At 38.9% G+C, this 14,963-nt stretch overlaps 1 long non-coding RNA gene across 3 annotated transcripts in view; it reads right to left on the bottom strand.

Moving 5' to 3' along the window:
• The window catches only part of LOC131383216 (uncharacterized), a 273,602-nt gene that overhangs the window by 132,004 nt on the left and 126,635 nt on the right, over positions 1-14,963 (bottom strand). For 2 of the 3 annotated variants that reach the window (XR_009213054.1, XR_009213055.1), the window contains one exon: positions 12,813-13,000. The exons of the other annotated variant lie outside the window; for it this stretch is intronic. This is a non-coding gene — a long non-coding RNA (uncharacterized LOC131383216). Of the gene's footprint in view, positions 1-12,812; positions 13,001-14,963 lie in introns of those variants that run through there. 3 annotated transcript variants of the gene reach the window in all.

Here is a 14,963-nt window from a genome sequence, read left to right on the forward strand (position 1 = left end):
AGAAATGAGTTTTGGGTGATCCACATTTCCAAGTCGTAAGGCCTAAGTGGTGTAAAACCTGGCTCCTCCTCCTGCTAACTCTCAATAAACATTCTGAATTCTCCATTTCCTCAGGCAGATGACAAGTTAATCGTGCCACCTGTCTCACAATGTTATGAGGACTAAGAGAAAATCCATGCGTAGGACATAACAACGGTGCCTGGCAAATGGTTAACTCTCCATACATGTCAGCTATTATGACCAGAATGGCTATGACCACCAGCATCAACATCATCATGGTTGCTATATTTTGTTTTAAAAATAAAATCAAGTGTGCTATGCTTTCCATTCCAGACATGGAAAGAGAATCTTAAAAAGTACATGGGCAAGCCAGACTGTGTTGTGGCATGTGGTAGAAATCATTTCTTTCAAAAAGAAATTATGTAAGAGTCTTTCCCAAGTACTCAAATGTACAACCACGCATTCAGGGGAGTAGCAAAAGCAATTCCATTTAGAATTGGAAAGAACTACTTTCAAAGACCTTTGCTTTTCCTCTGGATTACCAGGGGCAAATTGAGATAATGATCTTGATAGCCACAATGATAAAAACTAAAACTTCTGCAGCACAATTTATAAGAAATTGTTACTCATATATATAATATACTTTACATACTTTATGCATACTACATATATTACAATGTATACCTTATATATCAATTTATTTTGTCCTCAAAATGCAGTTCTAACCATCTTCCACAATGCTAATCTCCAACCCAGTAGTTAAGGTGTGGCTGTAGCCAAAGAACAGATAGATTAGGTAACATTATCAATACCAGGCAGCACAATGAATACACACTTCCCTCAGGTACTCAGGTCTCCTTGCTCTTCACCTGTAACAGGTATACCTCACCTCAAAGACTTGACATTTCATGATTCTCTTCCTAACACACTCTCCCCCGAAATAGCCACATGATTCAAAATCCTCATTTATTTCCAGTTTCTGCTTAAACATCATGTCTAAGGTCTTTCCTGACCATATCTAAAAGTACAGTCCTCCACCTAGGCCCCCAGTGAATCCATTAACCTGCTTCATTTTTCTTTACAACACTTATGATTATCTGACTTTTCAGATTTGCTTTCTTGCTTTCATCAGTCTCCTTCTGCAGTATTCACCAGGAGATCAGATATCCTGTTTTGCTCACCGTAATATCCTAGCACTTACAACAATGCTTGACAAGTGTTAGGGGTGGAAGGTGTCTGAATTAACAGCAGCGAATTCATACATGTCTGCAGCAACTTCAGTTCTTGCCTCCTCAGAATAAAGAATTCGACTGAGGGGTATAAGGTAGAGAAAGAGACCGAGGCAACTTTCAGAGCAGAAATGGACATTTATTTTTAAAAGCTTTAGAGCAGGAAAGAAAGGAAAGTACACTTGGAAAAAGACACCATGAAGGTCAAGTGCAGCCTTTAACCTGGTTGACCCACTCCCAGTGTCTTGAGCCCCTTTCCCATAATTCTTCCCTTAAGGTGGGCTCCCCGTATGCACAGTGCCCTCTTTGCCCATGGGAAGTGAGCATGTGCACTGGGTTAGAAAGTTGTATGCATGCCCTTCTGAGGCTGTCTTCCCTTTTCTGGTGGAGTGCCCTCAGAAGGTTATACTCCAACATTTTGTCTTTTAATGTGCATGCCTTTGAAGTTGCCTCTCCCTGGTGTCTGCATTTAATTAACACTTTACTGTGACAGCTGTGAACCATCAGGAGCTAGTCTTTCCCTGGTGCTGGCTGGCTACCAAATTATCATTTTTAGAGAGGCAATGTGATACCTATTGAACCATAACCTGATAATTGCCTGACATTCCCGGTAGGTCGGGGGAAAGCCCTCTCCAGCCCCCTCTCCCTCAGCCCATGCCTGTCTACCTGTAACACAAGTAGTAGGCACTCCATAAATATTTGCAAATAAATCAGTGCAAGCAAGAATGAATAGATGAAGTGAAAGAGCTCAAGAATATCAAAGGAGGGCTGAGGGATTCTGTGCTGCCAAATAGTTGTAGCCAGCCCCACATCAGGAAGGACTAGAGTTGGGACATTAAGGGCCAAAAAGACTCAGGTAACCAAGAGGAAAGAAAAGGTGTGCACATTTTATACTCAGCCTCAGTAGTAAGGGAGAAGCTACTGCTGTTGGATGGGGTGTCTTTTAATTGGAAAACGAACTTCTTGAGAAGTGAAGTGGGAACTTGACAGATATTCTGAATCACAAACACTTTCATCTGAAGGAAGAAGGGAGAGGACAGGGAGGTGTTACAGTAGGAAGGCACTGGATTCAGGATCAGAATGCCTGCATTAGAGCACTAAGCTCCACTACTTACTAGCTCTGCAGTATCAGGTATTCCATGCACCCCTGGGATTCTCTGTATATTCACCTCTACGATGGCAGTAGGACATGAATTCAAGTACTTTCGTTAACCAGCTGACTCTATATGGACTTGTTTCAGAATGCTAGCTTTGCTTTCAATGTGTACTAATCTAGACTGAACATAATAATATAAGGCATGTTGGAGGCAGGAACTGGAGCCCCACGTAGAAAGAATAACTCTATTGCTGTGAACACAGTTAAGGCAGGCTAAGGTATCCATCAGTGCATTTGGCAGCTGCACAAACAAAACAACCAGGCTCCAATGGACTAAAATCCCATAATCCCTCTGCCAATTGTTACTGCCATATCATTCTCCATTTGATATTTTCCCTCTATAATTTATCCTCTTGTAAAATTTGCTTTCTCATGCTCTGTCTTCAGTGTCTATTTAGATCCTAATATGCATATATACTTTCTACTCTTCCAACCTCTGTTCCAGTGATAAACCCAATTTGCCAATCATCAGCTAAGGTACTGATAACATTCTGGAAAATGATGCCTAGAATAGGGCCCTGGAAGTTTCTACCAGAGACCAGTGACTTTGGTGCATTCATCATCATTAGATAGGTATAGGTTTAGTTATTTTGCCATTTACAATACCCAAACTACTGCAGGAACGACCAGTCTATTATTTTCTTTTGCACATAGTAATAGTAAAATATGCGAAGACAAGGGGCATCTATCACGCGTTGTGAAAATGAAGACACTGGTATCTACAACATTTCTCTGATTTTCCATCACAAACGGGAAGAAATCGGACCAATAATATTATCAATTAACCTTGAAAGGCTCAAGGTTCCCTTTTATTCGCTCCAAGTGTTGACAGGATAATCTGCCTGATACTCTTCACTGGAATCCTGCCAGAGAATCAAATCAAGTTCATACATTATTCCCAAGGCCTTTCCCCTTTGAAGTCTTGTACCCACCTCCAGACTGAGCACAGCTCCCATTCTCCAAGACTTCTGAAGGGGAAAGGACTTATCTTCATATTTACAAACTTAACCAATGCCTGAAATCACAAATTGGTTGCTGGCTCTGAATTTTACCTGGTGCGTTTATTTCATTTGCATATTGCTTAGCTATCTGGTAATGTGAGAAACGGCCAAAGAGCTGTAGGCAACTCCAGTAACTAAGTCAGTTGTACAGAGCACCCAGTTCTCTCATTCATGCGCTCTACCTGCTACTTGCCTTTCTTTGACCTGGAACCTTCACTGCTTTGTGACTTATACACCATTGAGTTTGTCTTTCCTTTTCCTGTCTAGTACCTTTCCTCTTTAAGTCAGTAAATCCACCAATAAAGAGAAGGTGGAGGGAAAATACAAATTCTAATTTCTTCCCTATAACTTTTATCTATACAAATGCTTTTGAAACTTTAATGTGTCTGTGAATTACCTGGAGATCTTGGTAAAAATGTAGACTCTGATGCAGCAAGAAGGGCCCAGGATTTTGCATTTTTAATAAGCTCTCTGGGGATGATCACACTGCTTCTCCCTGAACTAGAGTTTGGCTTTTGACCTAGATTGTACATTAGATTCACCTTAAAGTTTTAAAATATACCTATGGCTAGACCTTCCTCCAAAGAATCCGTTTAATTGGTCTGGGATAAGGCCAGGACATTTTTTTCTCTGCAAGCTTCCCAGGTGATTTTAATGTGTAGAGGGATGAGGATTAATATTCCCCACGAGTGGGTCTCAAACGTCAGTGAGCATTAAGATTTCCCAGGGGGTTGATAACAATACAGTGTTGGTCCTATTCCCAGAGTTTGACTCAATTGGTCTAGCATGGGGCTGATAATTTGCATTCCTAACAATCTCCCAGATGATGGTGATGCTGCTTGTGGTCCAAAGACCATACTTTGGAAAAATCCAAGCAACCAAACTCCTCTTCCAACATCTACCTTGAACACAAGGTTTAAAAAATCAAGGAAAAAAAAAAAAGAAAACCAAAACCCAAACCTAGTATTTTCATTGACTCAAACATCTTGCAAACCTCCACTCCAGGACTTTAGGTTTCCTGATACTACCCCTGTAGTCTCTTGTCACTGTTTCACAGGAATCTGCATTTACCACCCACCCCCCACCAGCTTTTGTAGGATGTGGTTCAAACCTGGCTCCATGGAAAGTTTGCTATGTATTCACATTTATCTCTTTAAATTATTTCACTGCTCTTCTTCCCTGGGGTCATGACTAGAGATTGAGAATTCTACTCCTAAGTGCCTTCTCTTTCCCTTGGCTCTGCCATCTTCCTGCTTCTGGTCTCAAGTTCATTACCAAAGTTACTTTTGCCTTTTTGAAATCTGTCTCTCCAAAGCATCACCTGTCCATTTGGCTATGTCCAGGCCACTATCCCCTGGCTAAGGATCTCTGATGACATTGATCTTTTCCTCCAAGATTCCTCCTCTCTAGGTCCTCCTTGCTGGCTCAAGTAAGATTCAGAAAAGCAATTATTTTCTCTTAACTGACCCTTGGGTATAATAATGGACAGCGGAAGGATATTTAATCAACAAATGTGTTGAGCACTTACAATATACCAGGCACCATTCTTCATTCCTGAAGACACAGCAATTACATAAGAAACCAAATCCTCTGCCATAGGGGAGCTGGCATTCTAAAGGATATGGCCAGCATTTCTCACATTCTCCACTTTTATCCAGAGGTGACTGCTGCAAGATGCACAATCAGATCCACTGAAGAACACTCCAACTCAGAGTTGCACTTTCCTTATTGTATTTCTTCTGTTTCTCTACTGTGCCGTCACTTCTATTTAAAAAACTTGGATGTTCCAATGCTTTACTTGGTTTGATATTTTTATGCTTTAGTCCACCATCCTGAGGGCTCCAAAAAGATATGAAGATCCAAACAGGCAAATCCCCAGCTGTCTACACACCTGGCTCCATAGTTGAGAAATTGCTTTGTCTCTCAACTGCAGAAAACTATTCACTATGAGAAAGGGAACTAGTGTTTTCCTAGGGAGCAATTATTCTAACTTTGAGTCAGCCAGCCAGCTAGCAGCATCCATTGTTGGAGTAATTGGCATATTTTTTTAACCTTGTTCTTCTAACAAACAGGGCTCTCCTGCAAAATCTGCATCTGGCTACTGAGCTGAACAATGACTGAGTGCATCTTAGTAATGGCCATCCTCCCAGTGAACATTTATAACTAAGTAAAATTGGGTCAGGCAAATCAGACTGGTCTTTGAGCCAATGGGGCAGAGCTGCCTTTGGAACTACCCAGACATTTGGTTCATAGAGACAGTATAGAGAGAATGTACTCAGCACTGTGCCAAACAATTCATATCCATCACCCCATTTAAACCCGAAAGAAAACAGCTCTATTTGGGGACTATTATCCTAATTTTAATAAAAGGACAGATTGGCATAATAATTTTCATGTCACACAGTTGATAAATGGCAAAGCTGGAATTTGAACTCATATCTCATTGGCCCAGAACTCTATACTATTAATCACTAAATTAGAATGCCCAGAACATGATTTATTTGCCCAAGAATAGCAATCACAGACAACATATATAAAGTAATAAACCCCTAACTAGAATGAAATAAGATTTTTTTTACAAGAGAAGCATATGTGTGGACAGAACATAATAATTATACTAAGATTGACTGTTAAACAGCACTGAAAGTGATTCAAAAGAATGAATGTTATAGAGAAGTGCTCAGTTATTTTCAAGATGATCTCAACTACATAAATGCACATATACATGCCAAGAAAAAGCTTGAAATATACAAAATGGCTTACGCAATTATGAATTATTATTTACTCAATTTTATCCCTGTACTTTCCATTTCCTTTGCAATAAGCATGTGCTATATTTATGCTCAGAGGGAAAAGTTAGTTTTAAAGCCATTCAATGGATTTCTGCTAAAATGGCAAATAGCACACAAAGGATGCTGGCTCCCAACTCAAAGTCATCTCTGGACACAAATTCGAGAGCAGCTGTTCTGAACCCTGCAGCTACAATCATATTGCCTGAGGGCTTTTGAAAAATGCTGATGTACAGGCTTCATGCCAGACAAACTAAAGCAGAAATTTGAGGGGAAGACCTAGGTATTAATATATATTTATATGTCCCCAGGGCATATTATTGAGATAAACATGGTTATCAGGGACTAAGAATTGCATGAACGCTGCAGATTAGGAACAAGAGCCATTCCCATGAATCAGAGTTCTAGCTCTTACCTGTTCCCAGAACATAGTCCCAGAGAAGCTAATACCCCCAGTGGGCCAGAATGAAACCCACAGAGTTAGTTATACACACAAATATTTGTTATATGACAGAAATTTCAGAAAGCACTTAATCATGTGAAAAAAAATGGTATTTTTGCTCTTACGATATACCAAATCATCAACTCTAGATGGACTGAGAATAAAAATGTCAAAAGAGAAACAAAAAGCCTTTCATAAAAAATTTGGAAAAATATCTTTCTGACATCGAATATATAAAGTAATAAACCCCTAACCAGAATGAAATAAGATTTTTATATGTACTTTCCTTTGAAAAGATAAAAAGAGAGTTAACTATGAAAGGAACAACTGAAAATTTTGATTACATTAACATCGAGGCTAGTGTTCATCAAAAAATATTTTGGAGAAAGTGGAAATAAAGATACAACCCATGAGAAGATGATATCGTTTGGCTGTGTCCCCACCCGAATCTCATCTCGAATTGTAATCCTCATAATCCCCACGTGTTAAGGGAGGAAGCTGGTGGGAGGTGATTGGATCATGGGGGCAGTTCCGCCATGCTGTTCTCATGATAGTGAGTTCTCACGAGATCTAATGGTTTTATGAGGGGTTCTTCTCCGTTGACTCTTTTTTCTCCTGCCACCATGTGAGAAGGTCCAAGCTTGCTTCTGCTATGATTGCCTTCTGCCATGATTGTAAGTTTCCTGAGCCCCCTGAGTCATTCAGAACTGTGAATCAATTAAACCTCTTTCCTTCATAAATTACCCAGCCTCAGGTATTTCTTTACAGCCATATAAAAATGGACTAATACAGAAGATATTTGCAATACCTCTATCAATAAAGGATTACATTAGGGATATATGCTAGGACTAAACATACATATGCTCGTGGAACATATGCTTTAGGAGTGTGTGTCGCATATGTATATATATATATACACATATATACATGGGCTGAATATATATATATATATATATATATATATATATATGCCTGCCTAAAATTCATGTGTTGAACCTCTACCCTCCAACGTCATGTTATTAGGAGGCAGGTTGTCTGGGACATGATTAGGATTAGATGCACTCATGAGGGTCCTTTAGATGTCAGAGAGCTTGCTTGCTCTGTTCTGCTCTCTGCCATGTGAGGGTACAATAAGTAGGCAATCTGCATCTGGGAAGAGGTCCTCACCAGAACTCCTCCATGCCAACACCCTAATGGCAGACTTCCTGTCTCTAGAACTGTGAAAAATAAATTTCTGTTGCTTATAAGTCACCATGTTTATGCACCTTGCTATAGAACCCCCCAGGCTAAAAAGACACTATGTGTGTATATGGAATGCACACATACACACACACACACATATGCAAATAAAATATTAGAAATACATATGTATATATCCCTACAAATCGGGAAGATAAAGACAAATAACTCAATAGCAAAAAGGACAGGCACGTCACAGAAAAGGAAATTATATGACTAATGGACATATAAAGAGATGCTCAACTTCATTAGAAATCAGGGAAATGTAAATCAAGACCACAGTAAAAGAGTATTTGATACTAGTTTAACTGGCAATGTTAAAAAAAAAAAAAAAATGAGACCGGGCACAGTGGCTCACACCTGTAATTCCAGCACTTTGGGAGGCCAAGGAGATCACTTGAGGCCAGGAGTTCAAGACTAGCTGGGCCGACATAGGGAAATTCTGTATCTATTAAAAACACACAAAAAATTAGCTGGGTTTGATGGCACTTGCTTGTAATCCCAGCTACTTGAGATGCTGAGGTGGAAAAATCTCTGGAACCTGGGAGGCAAAGGCTGCAGTGAGCCAAGATCGTGTCACTGCATTCTAGCCTGGGTAACAGAGCAAGCTCCATCTCAAATAAATAAATAAATAAATAAATAAATAAAGTCAAAGGAATGTCATATAGTGCTTATCTGAGTATTCATTAGTACCACCACTGGCAAACAATTTCCATCTCATAAAGTTGAACATTCACGTTCTCTAAGTCCCAGCAACTCAGCTCTCCTGCTCAGTGTTGACCCAAGAGATGCTTTTTCTAAGTGCCCCAGGAGACATGTATGAGCATATCTGCAGTAGTACTGTTCATAATGACAAAAACCTGCAAACAGCCCAAAATTCATTGACAGGAAAATGGATAAGCCACAGTGCAGTCACAATAGAATACTACGCAGCAGTGGAACAATGCAATCATTGTATAAATCATAGTAACATCGTATTGGGTGAAATCTGGTACTATAAATTGGATTTCCTAAAAGACTATCTGTAAGTCCTAAAAGACTGTCTATAAAATTCAGGACCATAGTTACCTCTTGGAAAAAAAAAGAAGATGGTATAAGAAAGAAGTACATAGACAGATATGAATTACTGGTACTATTATAGTTCTCGGGCTGGGGATAGGTTAGCAAGTTCTAATTATATTATTAAAACATAAAGAAGAGTGCCTGTGGACCAATCATGACAGTCCTTCACATAAGAAATGTCTACCTCAAATGCCTTTGAGGCAACACACAAAATACATACATAATAATTACAACTAAGATTCTAATTTTCCTCCTCTACATCTATAAATAATGATTATTGTGCTTCTTGGATCATTCACTGAGCCATTCTCCTATAAATGACTTAAGAGTTAACAAATCTCCATCATAGCCACTGTCTCTGTCTCATCAATTCTGTTAAAAATGTGGTTCTATTCCCATTTGATCAGAAGAGAAAACTGAGGAACAATGGAGGTAATTATACCAATATACAGCTTGTAAGTAGAAGAGCCAAAGCTTGAATGTATGACTTCCAAATCAAATAAACTCTCTTTTCTAAGGCATCCCAGAAGCTCTGGTGGGGTGGGGAAGGGGTGCTCGAAGGAGTCTATGTGCATTTATGAAAGAGGATCAGAGCCACCCGGTCAACAATAGGCAGATCACCTGGATCTATTTTATCTTTAGTATCATTTTCACTCCCATGATTAAGAAGCCATGAATAGTGAAAGCTATAGCTGTTCTCCATGAAAGAGAGAAAATTATGACCCTTTATAAGCCTCAGTCCTTTGTTTCATTAGCCTGACATTCTGCTTTGTCCTATATAGAAACATGAATCCTGGGCTTCTATCTGGTGATCCCTAAAAGATTAAAATTACGAGATTGTGGAGAAAAAGGAACACTTATACACTGTTGGTGAGATTGTAAATTAGTTCAGCCATTGTGGAAGACAGTGTGGTGATTCCTCAAAGACCTAAAGACAGCAATACCATTCGACCCGGCAATCCCATTATTGGGTAAATACCCAAAGGAATATAAATTATTCCATTATAAAGAGACATGCATATGTATGTTCATTGCAGCACTATTCACAATAGCAAAGACATGGTATCAACCCAAATGCCCATCAGTGATAGACTGGATAAAGAAAATGTGGTATATATACACCAAGGAATACTAAATAGCCATAAAAGAGATCGTGTCTGTTTCAGGGACATGGATGGAGTTGGAGGCCATCATTCCTAGTGAACTAACACAAGAACAGAAAATCAAGTGTTACACGCTTTCACTTACAAGTGGGAGCTAAATGATAAAATAAATGGACACAGAGAGAAACAACATACACTGGGGCCTCTTGGAGGGTGAGAGGAGGAAGAGGATCAGAAAAAATAACGGGTACTAGGCTTAATACTTGGATGGTGAAATAATCTGTATAGCAAGCCGCCACGACATAAGTTTACATATGTGACAAACCTGCAATTGTATCGCTGAATTTAAAATAAATATTAAAAAAAAATTAAGGTCAGACATCCAGGCTACTGGCAGGACCTCAGGTCTGCAGCAATAACCTAACATAGAGAAATGAAAGATCCAGGAAACATCCATTGTTATGTAGACTGGGCTCCTCCTCTGACCCTCACAAAGGTGACCTACATTCTAGTTTTACCTGGGATTCTCCTGGCTTGGGTAGTGAAAGTCCAGCTTTTCAGTAATCCCTCAATCCTGGGCACAATGCAATGGTTGGTCCCCCTAACCTGGACCCCTTCAATTATCCTATTCTGACATATTAGTTTGGTGCAAAAGTAATTGCTGCTTTTGCCATTACTTGTAAAGAAGCCATGAATAATGAAAGCTATAGCTTTTCTCCATGAAAGAGAAAAAGGGCAAGAGCAGCAATTACTTTTGCACTAACCTAATAATAGACCTTTTTCTTTTTTTCATGAATGGAAAAATTTAGGATAGGTCAAAATTAAGCCCAGGGCTTTCATATGTGAACAAGTTTATGTCTATGTCTCTGGAGAGAACTTGCAGATATGGCATAAATTTTTCTTAAAGATTTCTTAATACTTCTCATTTCTCTATGCTCATCTATGTGTTGTCCTTCTGAAAATTCTCATTCACATTGACAACGACATGCATGACTCACTAGGGTGTATGTATATTTATTTGGAACAAAAAGCTTTCAGACCAAGATTTCTGACATTCGAATAACTGGTATCTAAATGTTACCATATACTAGAATTACATCCTGTTCATTTTCTCACTCTCTTTGCACAGTGGCTCAAAAGTAAAAATGACAAATGATATACAAGCAGGAATTCCCTCTAAATTGTCACATGTGGAAAATAAGGCCACACCTGTCCCCAGCTCATCTGCACTTCAGAGGAAGTGGTTGATATATTTACCAGCCTGTTGCCTTACATTGTATGCAGACAACCAGATCAATTACACTAATGAAGATAATCAATATCTAGGAAGATTTTGCAATAGGGGTGTGCCTGATCTACAAAAGCCACACAGGCAGAGAATCCAGCGGAACCAATAGGATTGCACTTTCTTTTTCTTATTATGTTAACAAGCTATCTGACATGATGATGTTTATAGGGAAAAAATTGTGCAGCATATTTCAAAGACTATTAATTATAGAAGTAATGGGTAATACAAGCCATCCATTTACCTCCAACCACCTACCATGGTGCAGATAATTTCTAATACTCAGCCTTTAAGGAACATCAGAATCCCCTTGGATTATTTGTGTTTTCCCCAAATTAATATGTTGAAATCCTAATTCCCAGGGTGATGGTATTAGGACATGGGACCTTTTGGAAAGTGATTAGGTCATGAGGTGAGTGCCTTCGTGACTGGGATTATGACCTTATAAAAGAGGCCCCAGAGAGCTGTCTTGGCCCTTTTACTACATAAGGACACAGAGAGAAGGTAACTTCTTAAGCCAGGAAGTGAGCCCTCACCAGACACCAAATCTGCTAATGTCATTATCTTAGACTGCCCAGTCTCCAGAACTGTAAGAAATAAATTTCTGTTGTTCATAAGCTAACTAATCTACTGTATTTCATTACTGCAGCCCAAATGGACTAAGATAGAAGGCTTGTTCAAAGACAAGTTGCTAGGCCCATGCACAGTGCTTCTGATTTAGTAGCAGTGGAATGGAACCCAACATTTGCATTTTAGCAAGTACCTATTGTTGATCCTGTTCAGGAAGGATCACACTTTGAAAACAGTGCTCTCAAAGGGGTAGGAAAGTAATGTTTTTCCCCAAGCTCAGTGGTCTTACATCTAAACAAGTCCATGTATATATCTCTGGAAGGTAGAGCTCCAAATACTTCTGAAAGATTCCTTAATACTTACAAACATGAAGTTCTACCCATCTATTGCAAGTGGCACTTAGATGATCAGCTCTCCAGTGATGATATGCCTAAGTGAGAGTCATGCAGTAACACAAACACAGTGAAATGTAAATTGTGGAAATTATATGTAATGTATGAGTATTCACCATATAGTTTTTCTACTTTTACATGCTGCAACATTTTATTTTGAAATCTTAGGGAGAAAAAAATTCAACCTCCAATGAGCTATTTTTTTTTTCAGGCATATTTGGAGTTACACAGAAATACCTTCATTTTAAATGAATTATATTTTTCGTCCCATGTTTTTAAAGGAATCATGTAATTGAAATAATATATACTGGACACACATGATGATGTTAAAAATTTTAAATGTTGGGTGTTATAGGGTTGGAGATGGGTATGTCAGTGGGTCAGTGTGGGGATGGAAGGTGGGATGTGTACGGGAAAACTGGGTGAGGAGCTGTTATTGAGGAAGTATCCACATGGGAGAGTAAAAATATGAAAAGTAGTTTAAAATATTAAACAAAGTGTATCAAATAGGATTGCATTTGGCTGCAAGCAGCAGAAAACTCAGTGAACATATATGGATTTATTTTTCTGAAACAAGGTAAAGTCTGCAAACAGTTGAGGTCTGTTGCAGCTGGTTAAGAAAAATGTCAAGATCCTGGATTATTTTTATTTTCCTGCTTTGCTCTCCCTTTGATGCATGTGACTTTCATTCTCAGATTCATGAAATGACTGCTGCACTTCCAGACTTCACATCTACGATCCAAGCAAAAAACATTAAAAAAAACTACAGACCTCCCTCTTCCTGAGGCTTTATATTTTTATTCAGGAAGGGACACCCTTCTTGCACAATCCTTATAATTTTTTGGCCCCAAGCACATCGCCTAGCCCCTTCTGAATGTTGGCTGCTTCCAACTATAGAGTAGATAATAGAAGTTACTGAAAATGCATCTTGGCTGAGAAAACTCTCAAACTAATATCCCAGGAGATGTCATATAAACTTTTCCTGCTCCTAGCAACTTCTTTAAACCGGCAGGTAACAAAGACTTAGCACACAGTCACTAATGCCAATAAGAAAAACCTTGGAGATCTCTAAACAACTTATTAAATTCTGGAAAACTTGCCCAGAATTTAAGTGTTTAAACAGAGGGCAAAGAAAGGAAGGCTTATGTGTGGACTCTGAAGGAAATCTCAATGAGAATTCCACAGAGTGGATGGTCTGGGCAAGGTATTTTCCACAGAGCTGTCTTTGGAAGGCTGCTTAAGTGTATACCATCCCCAGAGTTGTTTAACTAAAACTCAGCACAGGAAAACATCAGGGTTGGCAAGGACCACTCCAATCCATGCTGCACAGATCATTAGGTTGTTTCAGAAGCCTGCCTGCTCTCTGGGTAGCAGCAACTGTCCCACATTCACTCCCATTCTGGATTGTATTTTAAGGCAAATTTTCTATTCAGCTTCTATTGCTAGCACATGAGGAATCACAATGAGATGTTCCATTTCAGGCTGTGATTTCTGTGCCAAACTGTCTTGGAACAGAACTGAGCATGGATCTAATTCTGCCACTCCCTGCTGCAATCCACTCTCATCTGCTTGATAACCAAAATTAAAATTAGGTATAATCCTAAATCGAGGTGATATGTTTTCATCCAAAATGGAGGCAGAACTAAAGATACCATAAAGAAATTGTATTTTCATCCTCATCCAAGCAGATGCCAAGACCTCAGTCTTTGTGTAGATTATCTACTGATTGAAAGAGTTTTACATTTGCTTTACTGATCTCTGTTCCCATTTTTAATCACCTTACTAGACTTTTTGACAGTCCTTCAAAGTCAAAACAGAAGCCATGTAATCATTTTCCCAGTTCATTTCACTCTGCAAACCACTGAAGAATTATGAAAATACAAAGACATCATGATGCTTCTGTCTATCTATCACCAAGTTCAATGCCTGGGCTTATAAGTATCCATCTAAGTCCCCCAAGCTTTGTATTCTGTACTAGAAAGCTTGTAAACACACAGTGGGACTCATGCTATGTAATGAGGGGTAAGTGGGAAAAGTCACAGCACTGTTCACTCACTACGTGTGTTGGCTGCTGTGAAATGCCTCTCAACTACATTCCATGTTTCCTCTGGGTGGAAAAGTTAAATGATACATTTCCCAGATGCCTTTGCAGCTAAGACTCTGGATGCAAATTAGTTTTCATAATTTAAAATCACACATATAGAACTTTGGGAAGTGCCGTAGATAATAAAAAATATTTTATTTATCCAAAAGAAGGCAAGAAAAGAGAAGGGAAAAATAAAATGGGAGGACAAAAAACAATTAGTATGATGGTTGGCTTAAATTAAGTAAATCAGTGATTTTGGTAAATGTAAATGTGTTAAGTATGACAATTAAAAGAAGAGATGGCCAGATTTTTTTTAAAAAAAGAAAAACAACTTTAAGTTGCTTGCAAGAGATGGTCCTTAAATAAAGGGCACAGAAAGGCTGCAAATAAAAGAATGGTGTGATAGGTTGAAGAATGGCTCCAAAGATATCAGGTCCTAATGCTGGAATCTGTAAATGTTATCTTATTTGCAAAATGTGTCTGTGCAGATGTGACTAAATTAAAGCTCTTAAAATGGGGAAATTATCTTAGATTATCTGGGTGGGCTATAAATGCTATCACATATGTCTTTATGTATTTGTCTGTTTTCACGCTGCTGATAAAGACATA

This window comes from Hylobates moloch, unplaced genomic scaffold (genome assembly GCF_009828535.3).
Source record: "Hylobates moloch isolate HMO894 unplaced genomic scaffold, HMol_V3 SCAFFOLD_4, whole genome shotgun sequence".
NCBI lineage: Eukaryota > Metazoa > Chordata > Mammalia > Primates > Hylobatidae > Hylobates > Hylobates moloch.